The sequence below is a fragment of the Rhinatrema bivittatum genome, chromosome 9 (genome assembly GCF_901001135.1).
Source record: "Rhinatrema bivittatum chromosome 9, aRhiBiv1.1, whole genome shotgun sequence".
NCBI classification, from domain to species: domain Eukaryota; kingdom Metazoa; phylum Chordata; class Amphibia; order Gymnophiona; family Rhinatrematidae; genus Rhinatrema; species Rhinatrema bivittatum.
In genome coordinates this window covers 119,853,256-119,871,116 of record NC_042623.1, presented here as the reverse complement: position 1 = coordinate 119,871,116, position 17,861 = coordinate 119,853,256, and the positions used below count along the sequence as shown (strand labels likewise).

Here is a 17,861-nt window from a genome sequence, read left to right as displayed (position 1 = left end):
TTCAGCAAATAGTTCTTACAAGGGAAAACTAATGGCCAAAAATAAAGATGAACTGCTGTCCATCCATGTTAAAGAAGCCATCTGGCTAGAATAATATTTTAGATTCAAGCAGCTCCTTAGCTTTACAGAGGGCTCCCTGCTTTGGCTTTCAGCAGCTATTTAGTATTATTGCTTCAGTAGCAGAGGAGAGATGTCAACAAATCCTAACCATATGAAAGTGAGGGACATGCTGATATCAATGAATGCTCTGCTGCTGGCACAGAATGGATGCTCATAGCTGAAGAAGGGAGCCCTCTTCCAGATTTGCTAGCTTATGAAACTTGGTTCTAATTGCTTTTGTTCAGCTAAGTTGCTTTCACCTACCTGGCCAATAATGTGCTTAGTGTGGCCTTGAGCAATGAGGAATAACTGCTTCTGAATTAGCCAGCATGAGCAAGACTTTTGGGGCAGTTTTTATACATCCTGTCTACATGGGGTTTCCCTTTGAAAATTCAGCAGATCCTGAGGAGGGGGGCAATGCAACCATGTACATTTACACCTTCTTTGAATTAGATGCATAATGTACCATGAAAAACCTGCACGGAGCTTTCAAAATCAAGCCCTGTGCGGACTCTCTCTCCATTGACCTATCTCCACATAAGAGTAAAAGCACCCACACTGAACAGAGCTGGTACTTTAAAACCACAGTGGGGAAAGTAACAGTTGTCCTCCTAGGACAGCAGGATGTTAGTTCTTACATATGGGTGACATCATCAGATGGAGCCCAGCATGGAAAACTTCTGTCAAAGTTTCTAGAAACTTTGGCTGGCACACTGAGCATGCCCAGCATACCTGTGTCCACGCGGGGTTTCTCTCCATTCGTGTACGTAGATACGAGGAAATAAAAGAATAAACCAGGAGAATCCAACTTCGTGGGGTAGCAGGTGGGTTTCATGAGGACTAACATCCTGCTGTCCTAGAAGAACACCTGTTACAGGTAAGCAACTTTGCTTTCTCCTAGGACAAGCAGGATGGTAGTCCTCACACTTGGGTGAATCCCTAGCTACAGGCTGGACCCCAACCCAGCGGGACCAACAGAAGTGCTGTTGGTAACAGCTAGGACAGCCTGAACTAAAAACAGGGGCCTATGGTTGGAAGAGTTGGGTTCACAGCTGAAAGAGGTTTCTGAGGACAGATTGGCCGAATCTGCTATCTCACCGGCCATCCCTGTCCAAATAATAGTGTGCAGCGAAAGTGTGGCGAGAACTCCATGTTGCAGCCTTGCAGATCTCTCCCATCAGAAAGCATGCAGGCGGGCCACAGACGCCGCCACGGCCTGTACAAAGTGCGCCATTGGTGTGGCCCTCCGGTTGCAGTCCTGCCTGGTCACAGCAGAAGGAGATACAGTCCGCTAGCCAGGTGAAAAGAGTCTGCTTAGTAACAGCCCTACTCAGCTTGTTGGGGTCAAATGAGACAAACAGCTGGGTAGACAGCCTGTGGCCCGCCATACGGTCCAGGTAGAAAGCCAAGGCCCTCTTACAATCCAGCATGTGAAATGCCCTCTCTCCTGGACTGATATGAGGCTGGGGTAAGAAGGTAGGACTACAGATTGGTTCAGATGGAAATCCGTGACCACCTTCGATAGGGTGTGTAGGCAGAACCACCCTGTCATGGAAGAACCTCCTGTAGGGTGGATAAGTCACCAAGGCGTGCAACTCACTGACCCTGCGTGCTGACGTGACTGCTATCAAGACGTCTTTCCACATCAAAAGCTTGAGCACGCACGAATGTAGTGGCTCAAACGGAGGCTTCATCAGTTGGGCCAGCACCTCGTTCAGATCCTAAGAAACCGCTGGGGCTCGAAGGGGAGACCTCAGCTGAAGCAGCCCATGCATAAACCGCCCCACAAAACTAGCTGACTCTGTTGAATCTCCCCTGCCAGAGAAGCCAGGGCACGTGCCCCGTCATGCAACAGGAAGGCCTTTGCCTGTGTCGCATCCAGTACGACTCCGATGAAATCCAGCCTCGATGAAGGTAGGAGATTTGACTTTGGGATGTTGGCTAAAAACCCAAGGTGCTCCAGAACCTGAATGGTACTGTGAAGCACCCGCAATGCTCCGGCCCGTGTGACGCTCTGAGCAGTTGCTCAGATATAGAAACACCTGGACCCCTAGCTGGTGCAGATAAGTCCCCACCACGGCTAGGCATTTTGTGAAAACTCGCGGCACAGAGGCGAGGCTAAACGGAAGCATGTGATACTGAAAATGCTGGAGCTCAACCACAAAGCGAAGGTACTGCCTGTGACTTGGGAGGATCACAATGTGGGCGTACGCGTCCTTTAGGTCGAGGGAGCAAAGGCAGTCCCCCTGGCTTAACAGGGGAATTATGGTGCCCAAGGATACCATCTTGAACTTTTCTTTTTTTAGAAATCTATTCAAGGCCTGCAAATCCAGAATGGGACGGAGGCCTCCTGTTTTCTTTGTAAACCGTTATGATGGCTGAACCGAATGACTGTATATAAAATGAATGAATAAATAAATAAATAATTGGGAAGTAACGGGAGTAAAACCCCTGACCCTGCTGCCCTTGAGGAATAGGTTCCACCACTCTGGCTATTAGAAGGGCCAAAATCTTCTCTTGAAGCAGGTCTGGATACAAGACTACACCCCACTGCGGGCTCGGGGGAAAATCTGGTGGAGTCTCCACAAAATTCAGCCCATAGCCACGCCAGATGACGGACAGAACCCACCAATCTAATGTCACGGCTGGCCATCGGTCCACGAAGAAGCTGAGCTAGCCCCCGACTGGCAGGTCCCAGGGCACTGAAAGAAGGGACTGGCATAGGTGCCCTCTCTGCCAGTCAAAACCCCAGAGCGGGGCTAGTCTGGGGGGCTGGCTGTGGGCAGGGGCCCTGCTGTTGCCGGGATCTACCCCTGGCACTCACCTGCTGCGGTCTGGAGTGGGGGGCCAGTGGGAAATACTTCCTTGGCCTTTAGTAAGGCCTCCTCGGCCTTGTCTGGGATGACCTTTTGGAAGAGGCTAGTAAAGCCAAGGCGCCGGTGGACAAATGTTGAAGGGTCTCATGGTGGTCCTTTCATTTGTGTGACTGCCTCCTTGACCTTGTCGCCGAAAAGATTATCGCCGGTGCAAGGCCAGCCGGTCTTCAACCTCAGGAAGAAGGTCCAAGGCCTGAAGCCAGGCCAAACAGCAGGCCAAAATACCAGTCGCTGCTACATGCCTCGCCATCTCAAAGATGTCACAGGTAGTACGCATCTCATGCTTACCACATTCCAGGCCCTGCTGGATGAGCACCATAAGGGCCTCCTGAGGCTGCTGTACCAGGCCGTCTGCCACCTCCTGGACTTGTTTCCAGAGGTTGTGGGTATATTGGGTTATGTATAGTAGGTAGGAGGCAATGCGGGCCACCAACATGGAGGCCTGATACACCCTCCTACCCATGGCATCCCATGCTCGGTTGTCCTTGCCCAGAGGGGCTGTTGCATGGGTTTTTGATCGCTTCACCATCTTGAGCGCTGACTCAACCACCACCGGCCAGTGGGGAAAGCTGGTGCTTTTCGAAGTCCAGAGCCTGTTGCACGACATACAGTCCATCGGCCTTCCAGTTAACCAGGGTGATGGAGAGAGGGTGTGTTCCCAGAGCCAGATGAGCAGCTTCCGGAAAATCTCATGCACCAGCACCTCCATGACCTCCTTTGGGGTGTTGATGAACTGGAGGATCTCAAGCATTTTATGGTGGGCATCCTCTTCTGACATGAGCTGGAAGGAAATAGCCTCAGCCATCATGCGGATGAACCCAGCGAAGGTCAAGTCCTCCGGTGTAGAATGCCGGTGTTCCTCTGAAGGATCCAATGGAAGGTTATGGGAGTCTATTGACGAAGCATCGGAGGTATCCTGTCCCCAGAGGTCATAAGGGCCCTTAGGCTCTTCGAGACCACCTGGAGAGGAGGGTTGTGGAGCCCCAGACATCAGGAGGGTTGTGGAGCTCCCCAGGCATCCCAGGCTCCACCAGGAGAGGAGGGTTGTGGAGCTCCCCAGGCATCAGGAGGCCTGGGGAGCGCCAGACATGGTGCCGAGGGACCTTGAGGTGCAGAGGGCACAGACGGTCCATCATCCCCCAAGGAATCCCCCACATGGACGCCTTGTGTTTCAGTGCCCGGCAGGTCACAGAGGGATTGCAAGGTACTGGCATCAACTGTGCTGAGAAGGCACAGAGGAGGACATTGAGGTGGTCCAACAACGGTTCCAGCTCGGTCATCGCAGTCAGCATCAGCACAGGCACCGGCCTCAAAGGCATCAGCGAAGGCATCGGAATCGGGGAAGGCACCAGTATCTGTGGCGGGGGCACTGGGTCTGGATCGCATAGAGCACGATCCACCCAACATTCCAGCTCTGCCTCGTCCGCCGCTGATGAAAGTGCAGGCTGAGAGGGGAGGGTTGGGCCAGACTCCTCCTTGGAGCCCCCAAGGAGGGTTGATGTCCGGCCTTGGACTCCTGACATCAAGGAAGGATGGGGCATCCTCCTGTCGAGGCTGCTTAGGCGGCAGGGCAACAAGTGCCATAGTCCTCACGTGCCTAATTCCGCGCGCAGACGGTGACTAGTGTCTATGTTTGCGGGATCTCCCATGGTGCTGAGGATGAGGATGCAAGGCCTGCAAAGGATGACAATCCTGAAGTCCGGGATTTTGAGAAGATCGAGACCAGCCAATGCCCAGAGCCCCCTGCCTTGAGAGCTTCAGGGGAGGGTGGTAACTGAGGGATCGAAGGCGATTGGTTCCCCTTGGGCGTCGACGCTGTAGTAGAGGGCTTGGACTTGCCAGAATCAAATACTTTCTCCATTTTGTCCAGCCTGGCCAGACAGCCCTTCGGGGTCATTTGAGCACACAATTCGCAGCTGCAGACATCGTGTGATGCCCCTAGGCAAAGGATACATACTTCATGTGGATCTGTTAGGGACACAGTCCGGGGGCACTGGCGACATCAGCGAAAGCCCAAGGCAGCCTTGAGGTGCACAGAGACCACAAAGGCACAACGACTGGCAGAGATGGGAGAAGCGAAAAGCTCACTGACTGAGAAGAAACAGATGGGAACCAGAGAGAGACCCAGCGCAAGAAAAAGCATGCAAAAATTGTGAATAAAACTCACTTTAAAAAAAAAAAAAAAAAAAAAGCACGAGCTCCATCTCCGCGAGACAACAGCTCCACGGAAAAGAAAGGACTTGAGAGAGACCATGTGTGGATGCAGGGATAGTGGCATGATGGGCATGTTCGTTGTGCTAGCCAAAATTTCTAGAAACTTTGACCGAAGCTTTCCATGCTGGGCTCCATCTGATGTCACCCATGAGTGAGGACTACCATCCTGCTTGTCCTAGGAGAAAGAGGGGAGACAATTTTCAGCAGGGTTTTTCTGACAGGTAAAGAGCTGTTTATCTGCTGAAAAATCTTTGAAAATTATCTTCCCTATTTATGTTGATGTGTTTATTGTTTGGTTCCTCTACTTTGAAACATGCTCTTTTTTGTGTAAGACAACTTATTTAAAGGTTCAACAAAACTGGCAGGTTGCTGTGTCGTTGCCCAAATCCCATAGTCCTATAGGAGAGCACTTCTCTTTCTGTATACTCATCTGGCACATCAAAGCACAACTGCTATTTTAGAACTCTGTAATTAAAGGTTACTGGTTAAACAGTTGCTTTTAGATTTAACAAGTAACTCCAAACAGGCAACTCTGAATGACCTTTAGAAAAACAATACACTAAAAATATAAAAAGAGTTTCACCTCAAGTATAGTTATATTAAAATTTCAGCTTCATAAGGCATTGAATTTATATAGAAAATAAATATCAAGGCAGTGTAAAAAAAAAAAAAAAAAAAAAAAAAAAAATAACCCCAGTGTGAGTTTTGCTGAATGCTTCCGTGGAGGAATCCATGAGTTCATCCTAGCTGGCTATTTATTTTCTGTAGTCACCATTACCAAAAATTAATACAAAAATTAAAACAATTCAATATAATAAGGTAAAATTAGGTTACTTAACTACTAACTTTCTTTCCTTGAGTTCTAGCAGACCAATCCAGATGCATCGGCCCCTACCAATGGATAGAGAAAGAGAATGAAAGCTTTGTAGGAAGAAACCTACTTAAGGAACTGTGCTATCTGCAGCCTTTCAGTACTTCCTTCTCAAAGCAATTTCCCCCTGCAAGTAGGGGAAGGACAGAATATAACAAACCTCTGTGAACAATTAAACCATTTAAAATCCAATACATTCTCTACTGGTGTACAGACACAGATCAGCAGGCTACAGATCAAAAACAGGGGGGATACTGGACTTGTCTGGTAGCATGCAAGGAAAGAAAATTAGCAGGTAAGTAGCCTAATTTTATCTTCCTTATCATCCCTACCATACCAGTCCAGATGCATGGGATATATCCAAATCACCTCTACACTGGAAGGGATCCTGAGTCCTCCCCCTCAAGACACATAACACAAATGAAGCTGCGCCCCAAGTCTGTTCATCCAGACATTAATGCCTAAAAAAAAGCAAGCATAGACATCCAAAAAGCCTCATAAATTTCCAGAAATAAAACAAAATGATATTCTTCCTAAAAGGCTGAGTCAAAGTGGAATGTGCCATATACTGATCTAATGGCCCCCAAAAAACATTCTAGCAACCACTGCCTTAAACACCTTCTCATCTTGGCTATGACCTGTGCAATACAACTGCTATATTCAAGTACTTTACACCAGTGCCTTGCGCACATCCAGAATGTGCAGATCTGAAGAACTATCCCCTAAACCTTGACCTCTTGAAGAGCAACAGTGCCACAGACTGCTCTAAATGAAAACAGACACCAATTTTGGTAAGAATGAGGGTACCGTGCAATTAGACAATCCTGCCTCCAAAATCCTCAAAAAGGGATCCCTGCAGAACAAATCTTTTAACTTTGACAACCCATCTTGTTAAGCCAAATGCCATTATAAACACTGCCTTCAAGGTAAATGCTTCACTGACTCCTTCTTGAGATCAACACCACCAGGCTGAGTGTGCAACTTGGGACCAACTTCCTATCCTGAGTGTAGCAGCTGTATCCTGTTAGAAACCTAACTACATCAGGATGGGCTGCCAAGGAATAGTTCCAAACCTATTTTCTAAACCAGACAAAGCCACCACATGTACTCTGAACAAATTTATCTTCATTTGTTAAATGCTTTACAGATTAAAAATCTCCCAAAATGATGTACAATAAAATTACATAAAACATCAATTTCACAAAACAATCAACACTACAATAGTCATTAATATGTGGTCCACCATCAAATCTCTGAATACCTTGATGAAATCAATTTGCTACATCCAAGCCAACATGGATTTTGCAAGGGACATAGTACAGAGACCCTTCTTTCACCATCATTTGACGCTATCATTCGTGGCTTCAACTCCAATATAGATTATATAGCAGTATTTTTAGACATCTCCGCGGCCTTCAAATACCATAAATCACGATATACTCACCTATAACTTGCAACGCATCAGAATCACTGATACAGCCCTTCAATGGTTCAAATTTTTTTTATTTAACCGTTCTCAAAAAAATCAATCTTGGTAACTTCAGTTCTTTTTGATACTTTACCAACACCAGCGTTCCCCAAGGCTCTTCTTTATCGGTCATTCTTTTCAATATTTATCTTCCCCCCCTTTGTCATCTCCTAGATGGTTTAGATGTTATCTTTAAAATTTATGCAGATGACATACAATTCATCATCCCTTACTCCACCTCTTGGTCTAACACTCTTTCTTTAACTCAATTATATCTCAAAACTATAAGTACCTGGTTGTCCCATAATCATAAGAACATAAGAAAATGCCATACTGAGTCAGACCAAGGGTCCATCAAGCCCAGCATCCCGTTTCTTATGGCCAATCCAGGCCATAAGAACCTGGCAATTACCCAAACACTAAGAAGATCCCATGCTACTGATGCAATTAATAGCAGTGGCTATTTTCTAAGTCAACTTAATTAATAGCAGGTAATGGACTTCACCTCCAAGAACTTATCCAATCCTTTTTTAAACACAGCTACACTAACTGCACTAACCACATCCTCTGGCAACAAATTCCAGAGTTTAATTGTGCGTTGAGTAAAAAAGAACTTTCTCCAATTAGTTTTAAATGTATCCCATGCTAACTTCATGGAGTGCCCCCTAGTCTTTCTACTATCCAAAAGAGTAAATAGCCGATTCACATCTACCCGTTCTAGACCTCTCATAATTTTAAACATCTCTATCATATCCCCCCTCAGCCGTCTCTTCTCCAAGCTGAAAAGTCCTAACCTCTTTAATCTTTCCTCATAGGGGAGCTGTTCCATTCCCCCTTATCATTTTGGTAGCCCTTCTCTGTACCTTCTCCATCGCAATTATATCTTTTTTGAGATGCGGCGACCAGAATTTTACACAGTATTCAAGGTGCGGTCTCACCATGGAGCGATACAGAGGCATTATGACATTTTCCGTTTTATTCACCATTCCCTTTCTAATAATTCCCAACATTCTGTTTGCTTTTTTGACTGCCGCAGCACACTGAACCGACAATTTCAATGTTATTCACTATGACGCCTAGATCTCTATCTTGGGTTGTAGTACCTAATATGGAACCCAACATTGTGTAATTATAGCATGGGTTATTTTTCCCTATATGCATTACCTTGCACTTATCTACATTAAGGGTCCAGCTAATCAATGGTGACCAACTCCCCCCCAGCAAACCCTTTCTCAACTAGACAGAGTCGATTGGAAATCCACAGCACCATCTCAGGGAGTCCATCCAACCAAAACCACTGACTAGGTTTGGCACCTCCACCATCTGCTGGAGACAAAGAAATACTGACAAGCTGCAGGTGGCACAGTTCTTTAAGAAGGCTGTTTCCAGCAAAGCTTTCATTCTCTGTCTCCATCTGCTGGTAGGGGAGAAAAACCTATGCAATCTGGATTAGTCTGGTAGGGATGATAAGGAATATATAATTCATGCACTGAAAGCTGCTCTATTCTTCGAGCATGTGAAGATTATTAAGAAATCAAATTTGTGCAGGAAGTTCATAAATCAACTACAACAAAATGTTTGTTCAGGGACTATATTAGCCTACTGAACATGGATGAAATTACTGTAAACAGAATAAAAAGATAGACAACCTCAGACCAATCACTTTTTATTAATGAGGAAACTGACTATAAACAATTGTTATATATTGCTGATGCTGAATGAGAATTATGCATATTTAGGGATCTTTCTTTTCAGTTTTTTTATTTATTTATTTTTCCCTGAAATTTCAATGTTATAACAAAAAAGTGAGTGGGATAGGTGGCCATGTCCTTTCGTGGATTGCAAACTGGCTAAAAGACAGGAAACAGAGTAGGATTAAATGGACAATTTTCTCAGTGGACAGGGAGTGCCTCAGGGATCTGTATTGGGATCTGTATTGGCTGTTATAAAAAACAGAAAAATCAGTGGAAAAGTCATTTTTTCACAAATTTTTATAACATTGAAATTCCCATGAAAAATTAAAAAAAATGAAAATGAAGGTACCTTTGTATATTTAACATATATTCAAATTGTTAATGATATACAATTTCTTACTGTTCACAGAAAACATTTTTACATTCTCTATGTATAATTTACTAGCAGAATTACTCATTTAACGCATGGGTGTGCGTGTGCATGTGGGTCTGTGTGTTTTTGTTAGACGATACTGTATAAGATGATTTGAAAGCAGGGCCAGATTTAGGATTATAGTGCCCATGGACAGTGTGCCATGGTGATGGGTGCCCCTTTGAAGCTGTGCCAGCACTATAGCAAGCAGAAAATTTGTTGCACTAGGTAATTGCCTATGTTGCCTATGCCTAAAGCCAGGCCTATTTTAAAAGCTGGAAGAAGAAAGCTGGGCTTTGAAGCTGCCTCGCAACAAGTTCAAAGCTCATTGGTTGGTGAAACTGTGTGTCAGACCACCATTCCAGCCAGCTATTACTGGGTGTCCATATATAAAAGTGCAAAATAAATAAATAAAAAACCCAGCTAGAACAGACATGGTACTCCTTATGCTTTTTTTTTCTAAATAGAAATAGAGATGGGGCAACAGCAGATAGAGAGCAATGAAAATGAGGAATCAATTTATCATCAGCTTACAAAATCATCAAAATACAATATTTCTGGAAAGTATATATTTATTTATTTATTTATATTCTTTTTTATACCGAAGTGTGGCTGAGTGCCTTCACCCCGGTTTACAGAGTAACAACTTCATACAATGAACAAGTTATAAGTTATAACGCATATATAGTTACACTTATTAATTTTGGCATATGCTGATTAAAGTATCTACTAAGAACATAAGACATCAATCCAGAAAAAAAACATTCTGGGATACCTTTTTACAGTCTTCAGTTTTTCTGCTATTCTGGAGGCCTATGCACAATAGCTAAGCATGCTCAAAAAATGAGATGCTATGCACTAAATGAAAAGACTAATTAATTCAACTTCAGGAACAAGTAGCAAGGGACTTGGCGACCCAACATATTCTTCCCCTCAGAAAATCCCCAATAGACTACTGATGACCCCAACATAATACCTCCTTCTCGAGAAATGAAAGCATCAACTTGGGTTCAGTGGCCCCAGGATAACACCCCAGGAACAAGACAGGGCCCTTTGTGCCCTGACATCACTTTGCTGATCTCCTTTGGGATCAAAGGATCAAGAGGCTGCCGTGCCCCATCACCTTCTGAACTCCAGGATAAAGGCAGGGGCTTCTGAGCCCCGATACTATCAATTCCTCCTTCCTAAGGTTGAGTGATTCCCATAAGCTACCCTCCTTCAAATGGTATTACAATGAAGACAGGGGCAAGAGATAACAAGCTCCCCTCTTGTTCTGCCGCAATCAACTCTTCAGTTATAAAGCCCAAGGAAGAGAAGCTTGCGTTCTGGAGGTGAATGAATGGTTGAACAGTTATCTATGAGAGCATTTAGGCTTCCTGGAACATGAGATAACATTCCAAGGACTGCTGAACAGATATGGCACCACCTATTGAAAAGGGGATGAAGTGTCTTCCAAAACAGACTGGCAAACTTACTGAAGAGGGTTTCTTATGTTCTTAACAGATTTGTGTTTACCTGTTCCTATACACATTTTATAGACCTCTATCATATCTCCCCTCAGTCATCTCTTCTCCAAGCTGAACCGTCCTAACCTCTTTAGCATTTTCTCATAGGGGAATCATTCCATCCCCTTTATCATTTTGGTTGCCCTTCTCTGTACCTTTTCTAATTCTATCTTTTTTGAGATGTGGTTACCAGAACTGCACATAGTACTCGAGGTGCAGTCAAACCATGGATCGATACAGAAGCATTAAGATATTCCCTGTTTTATTCTCCATTTCTTTCCTAATATGTCCTAGCATTCTATTTGCTTTCTTGGATGCAGCCACACACTGAGCAGAGGATTTCAACATATTATCCACAATGATACCTAGATCTTTTCCTTAGGTGGGGACTGCCTATGTGGAACCTTGCATTGTGTAGCTATAATTTAGGTTCCTCTTCTGTATGTGCATCACTTTGCACTTGTCCACATTAGATGCCATCTGACATTTGGATGCCCAGTCTCACAAGGTCCCCTTGAAATTTGTCAGTCCTCTTGTGATTTAAAAACTTTCAATAATTTTATGTCATTAGCAAATCTGACCATCTCACTCATTCCCATTTCTAGATCATTTATAAATATGTTACACAGCACTGGTCCTAGCACAGATCCCTGGGGTACTCCGCTAGTCACTTTTCACCAATGAGAAAATTGAACATTTACTCTTATTCTCCGTTTTTTTTAAATCAATTCTCAATCCACAATAGAAAATTGCATCATATCCGTTGACTTTTTAATTTCCTCAAGTGTCTCTCATGAGGTATCATGAAAGTCCAGATACACCATATTGTATGGCTCACACCTTTAGCCGCATGTTTTTTCACACCTTCAAAAAATGTAAAATAGTGAGGCAAGATTTTCCTTGGCTAAACCCATGTTGGTCTTGTTTCAAAAACATATGACTACCTAGAGTATATGTTTAGCAATGTACAATGACAGTCGGCTCCTCCCCAGAACACTAAAATCTTATCTAGGTGGCACATGAGATCCACTACCATCGCATCAGGCAGGCAAGTTACCAAGAAATCGTTATGCCCACCAGTCACTCAGCTATATATATTTCTAATGATAGAATCACCCACTATAATGGCTGTACTAAACCTTCCATCCTGGGTATAAGGCCCTGGAGAGACATCCTCAGTGCAAAAGGATAAGGCATTACCTGGAGGGCAGGTTCTAGCTACAGGGTCACATCCTGCCACACCAAGGTGATGGTCTCCTGACAAGTGACCTTGCTCCTCCAAAGCAGCACAAGTGATGCTTGACTGAATTTGGGACCGCTCTATTATATCCCTGAAGATCTCCTTTATATACCCCTCTCTGCCTGCCTCAGCTCCTCCAGATCTGCCACCTTGCCCATGCTGGTTACGAAACAAGCCCTGAGACGTTCCAAGCTCTGTGACAGAACTAGCTTGCTCTTGGCCATGTCTATCACCCCTCTCCTCAGGTCTGCAGCTAAAGAAGCACCCTTTGGACAGATCGCTGGCCATCTTCCTTTGAATGTGCTTGAATTAGGCCACTGTCCAAATAAGGATGCACCAGGAAACCTTCCCTGTGCATAGCAGTTGCTATTACCTTACAAAAATGTGCGAGGAGCCATTTCTGCCCCAAATGGGAGCCCTAGAAGAGGAATATGCCCTCATAGTACCATAAACCTGAAGGGCTGCTGAAGGTCTCTGCAAATCGGAATGGGAAGATAGGGTCTCACAGGTTTAAAAACTCCTGGAAATCCCTTAAAAAATTTCTGATAGAGGCTTTGGGGTTTGTATTAGAGAATTCTCCAGTGATTACTAATTGTTATTTTTTACCTAAATCTAGTAATCCAATTCCTTTAGAAGATCAAATGTTTCAAGGAGATCTTACTAATTTTTTAGAAAATTCCACGGCTCAGATAATTGATAGGGGAACACTAATGGCAACTTTTTCATCTATTGAAGATGTAAATCTAATTATGAAAAAATACTTTTCTAAATTCCCAATCAATTACCTTGGCAAGGAAATGAAAATCTTTCCTGATTTAGCTGCAACAACTCAACAAAGGCGGAAAGCCTTTTGGCTTTCCGAACAGAAGTCATTGCTCTGGGTTATAAATTTGTTTTAAGGTTTCCATGCAAATGTTTAATCTCAAAGCAAGACGAGATTTTTATTTTCTTTTTGCCCGACCATTTGAAAAATTTCATAGAACAACGTAAATTAACCACCTCATCCCCACTGTCATAACTGAAGTAAAAAAGAAAGGAATACCCAGTCAATATTGCCCTGTTAGTAAATTGTGGTAAATATATTCTCCCTTAAATTTCTATTTTCCATGCAGCTCTCTCAAGTTTGACTTGATTTATATAGAAATTGGTATAGGACGAAATATAATGTTAGCCTATTTTAATACTGTTAACAAGTGATTCTTGCTTTGTCCGACCAATAATGTTTGCAAAATTGATTTGTGTCTAATATTGAAGTTATATTGTGTTAACTTTCAAATTGATAAATAAAGTAAAAAAAAAAAAAAAAAAAAAACTCCTGGAACCCTTTAGTTCTGACTGCCACAACCAGCAAGCACAGCATCTTTGCATGAAAGTGGGGCACACGGAAAGATGCATTCTCCTGCTTGAGAACTAAAATGGGCCAGAATGTATTCTCCTATTGGGGTACCACGAAGTAGATGGAGTACTTTTCCCGACCTTCTCCTTTCCTCTGGGACTGGAACTACAAGACTGAAAAAGAGCACACACTCCAGCATGGATTGTGCCGTATCCTTCTTAAGCCTTGAAGTTTCCAGGGAAATCTTGAAACTTTTGATTAGAGGGCAATCAAATTCTAGGGCACAGCCTTCTCTTACACCAGAAAGAGCCCATTCATCTTCACTGAGCACCTTTAAGTCCTCTGAGACTGCAGTTCCAAAAGTCATGAGAGTTGCCATATACTAGCTCTACAAAGAGGTCCCCCCCCCCTTCCCAAAATGGCTATGCCTGGCCTACCTGAATTTCTGCCTAATGGGGAAGGTCTTCTGGCCCTTAGGTTTGACTTCCAAACAGCAACTTTCCCCAAAAAGGGAGACCACCCAGCTGCCAAACATTTACTACCCATGCACGCAGACAGAGCAGTCTTGTAGTCAAAACCACTGATACCCCATTCCTGGGCATCCACACCAGGGATCCATCATTAAGTATAAACCAGCTTCTAGGTATTCCATCTCCTTCTCAGACAAAGCCTTTTCAGAGTCCACTAGAGGAATCTGCTGCACCCATCGTAAACAGATTCTCCTTTCAAGCAGAATAGCAGTCTTAATCTCTGACCTCAATGCATCTACTTTGGGTAGTTTGAACTGTTTCGAAGCACCATCAGGAAGGAAATTCAGTTGAGCCATGGCTCTGCCAACCTTTGGCCCAGCTCCTTTCAGACAGAACTAGCATTTTAACTGTCCCATCATAAGGACCCTCTTAAATGGAGTCCTTTCTTGATCCAGTTCCACCTTTTCCACAAGACCCAGCCCTGCCAGAGCTCAGGTGATAATGGGAGTCAACCCTTCTCTGGAAAAGAGCCAAACCACATAGGAGTTTATCCCCTTCAGCCAAAGGAATCTCCCCCTCTTCTGTACTCTCGCAATCTGGATCTGCTCCCCTCAGGACATCCCCCCGGGATCCTCCAAACCCCTCTTGTCAGAGGCTACCGATTCCCAAAACACAGCCATCTGTGGTCCTAAGCTAAGCTGCTTAGTCTGAAAAAGGCCCACAGAGAATCCCCTGAAGTCTTGAGAGATGCAACCAAGCCTTTTTCTTAACAAAGGCCTTATGCTTCATGTTAAAGTCAGGGGTTACAGCAGTGGGCTGCAAACCAGGGCTCAAATCCTGCTGCTGCTCCTTGTGACCTCGAGCAAGTCATTTCACCCTCCACTGCCTCAATTACAAATTTAGATTGTAAGCCCTCTGGGGATAGAGAAATACCTATAGTACCTCAATGTAATCCACTTTGAAGTGCTTGTAAGAATGGAATATAAATCAAAGTAGTAAATAAATAATACCCCATCAGGGAATGAAGAGGAACCAGCCTTTCCCTATATCACGCTGACACTTTCAACCAGAGCCAAAAGTATACGATTAGAAAAGGCCTTCCTGCTTTCTCCCTCTAAGTTGAGACTGACTGGCCTGAAACGAGCCCTGAAGGAGTCTTATTAGATCCAGCCATTTTGGACTCCGGGTCTGCGGCAGGAACTCCCCTGAATAGCCCACTCCACCTCCGGAGCATTCTGCGCATATGCCAGAGGTCTGAATCGATGCTTTTCTTAGCGCACTCAATCGAAGAAGACAAGATTAAGAAGAATCACTGCACCACAGACAGCCACTTATCTGTTCACACCTTGTCTGCTGGCAAAGGCCCTCTCGAATCACCCCTGCCCCATAGGGCCGCTGCCGTAAAAGAGAAGCGCAGCACGGGCATGGCCATCTTTCCACTCACCACACAGCCAAAACCAGACCTTGCTGGAGAAAGTCCTCCCTCCTTGCAGCCAAACTGTTTTGCTCCCGGGAGCACACACTGCAGGAAGGGCATCTGCTCTGCCTCCTCTCCTGAATGATGCTAAGGCTTCTGCTGAGCTGCTCCAAGGTTTTTTACTCAACACAATCTTAAAGAGATCATCCCTCCTAAATAAAAAACAAACGCCAGAAAGGCAGAAATACTTCCCTTTAGGTAACAGGAGAGGAGCCTTGTAGGAGAGGGAGTTGGGGCTAGGGCATGAACACCACTGGGTATCACTGGGTATCAAACTTATCTTTAGATAAAAAGTACAAAACAACCAAACATCATCGACCCTCTGCTCAACCCTGTTCTACCAGGAGGATGGCCCCAAAACAGGATTTAACACCCCTAGGGAGCCTATAATCCTTCACTGACAGTCCAACTATAGGATTGAACTTCCTTATCTGCTGGAGACAAAGATCACTCAGTAACTGCAAGTGGTACACTGTCTTATGTACCAATGGTGCAGCAAAGCTTTTCTTCTCTGTCTCCATCTGCTAGTAAGGGAGAAAAACCCAATATTCTGGTCTGATCTGGGGGAACGATGAGGAAAGAGGTGATACCGCCCTGGTAATTTGGAATACTGTGTACAGTTCTGGAGTCCAGAGGGTAGCTAATAAAATGGTCAATGGTCTTCACTACAAAACATATGGGGACCATCTTAAAGATCTAAACATAGCAACACAGTGAAAGATGGCAAAATGCTGTGCAAGCTACCCCCCAAGCCCTTCTTTAAAGAATAGTAGCAACTGTTGCTCTGTACATGCTACCTCCAAGGTATAGTAGAAAAGTTACTCCATTTCTTTATTTCCATTCTCTAGCCAGCAGGGATCTTCTCTGTTCCATGCCTTTTTGAATTCATATACCATTCTTGTCTTCACCACCTCTTCCGGGAGGGCATTCCATGAATCCACCACTCTTTCCGTGAAGAAATATTTCCTGACATTATTCCTGAGTCATCCCCTTTGGAGTTTCATATCATGACCCCTAGTTTTACAGCTTCCTTTCCATCAGAAAAGATTTGAGTTTTGTGCATCATTAATTCCTTTCAGGTATCTGGTTAGTGCAGTTAGTGTAGCTGGGTTTGGATAAGTTCTTGGAGGAGAAGTCCATTAACTATTAATCAAGTTTACTTAGGGAACAGCCACTACTATTAATTGCATCAGTAGCATGGGATCTTCTTAGCGTTTGGGTAATTGCCAGGTTCTTGTGGCCTGGTTTGGCCTCTGTTGGAAACAGAATGCTGGGCTTGATGGATCCTTGGTCTCACCCAGCATGGCAATTTCTTATGTCTTAAGGTCTGTATCATACTTCCTCTGTCTCTTCTCTCTTCCAGGATATACATATTAAGCTCCTTTAGTTTAATCTCATATGGTACTACAGATAAGTATACTCTGGAAGACAGGAGAAATATGATCAGACCATCAAATACCTGACAGGTATTAATGATGCAGGCATGGGGGGAACCTGCATGGAGGGGCTGTTTCTGCTACCTTAGAGGAAAGACGGAATAGGGAAGTATGAGAGAGACATTTAAATACCTCATAAGTATTCATGCACAGGAGGAAAGACTATTTCAATGGAAAGGAAACTCTAGAATGAGGGGGGGGGGGGGGTTAGAGCGATGGGCTGTGAACCAAGTAAGTCAGGCTTCAAAATCTTGCTGCTGCTCTGTGTGATTTTGGGCAAGTTACTTCACCCTCCATTGCCTCAGGTACAAACTTAGATTGTGAGTCCTCTAGGGACAGAGAAATACCTACAGTCTCTGAATGCAACCTGCTTTGAAGTATCTGAAAAAGTAGAATAAAAATCAAATAAATAAATGAGGGTAGAAGGGGGTAGATTCAGGAGTATTCAAAGGAAATACTTCTTAACAGAAAGGATGATGGACATATGGAACAGCCTCCCAGTGGAGGTGGTGGAGAGAAGGATAGTATCTGAATATAAGAAACCATGGGGCAAGTATAGGAGATCTCAGAGATTGGTAGGGATTTATAGCTGAATACAAAAAGCTCTCCCTCTACCCTTCTAAGTCCTATCTGGGAAAGTGTTCACAAATGGGCTCACTAAACTGGCAAAAAACAGCAGCCTGGCCTACAGCTCAAACCAGAACTGCTCAAAACAAATGGGCTTGCTAAATTGGTACAAACCAGCAACCTGACTCACAGCTTG

General features: G+C 44.3%; 1 protein-coding gene across 7 annotated transcripts in view; it reads right to left on the bottom strand.

Moving 5' to 3' along the window:
• The window catches only part of USP15 (ubiquitin specific peptidase 15), a 401,393-nt gene that overhangs the window by 100,579 nt on the left and 282,953 nt on the right, over window positions 1–17,861 (bottom strand). The window lies entirely within an intron of this gene.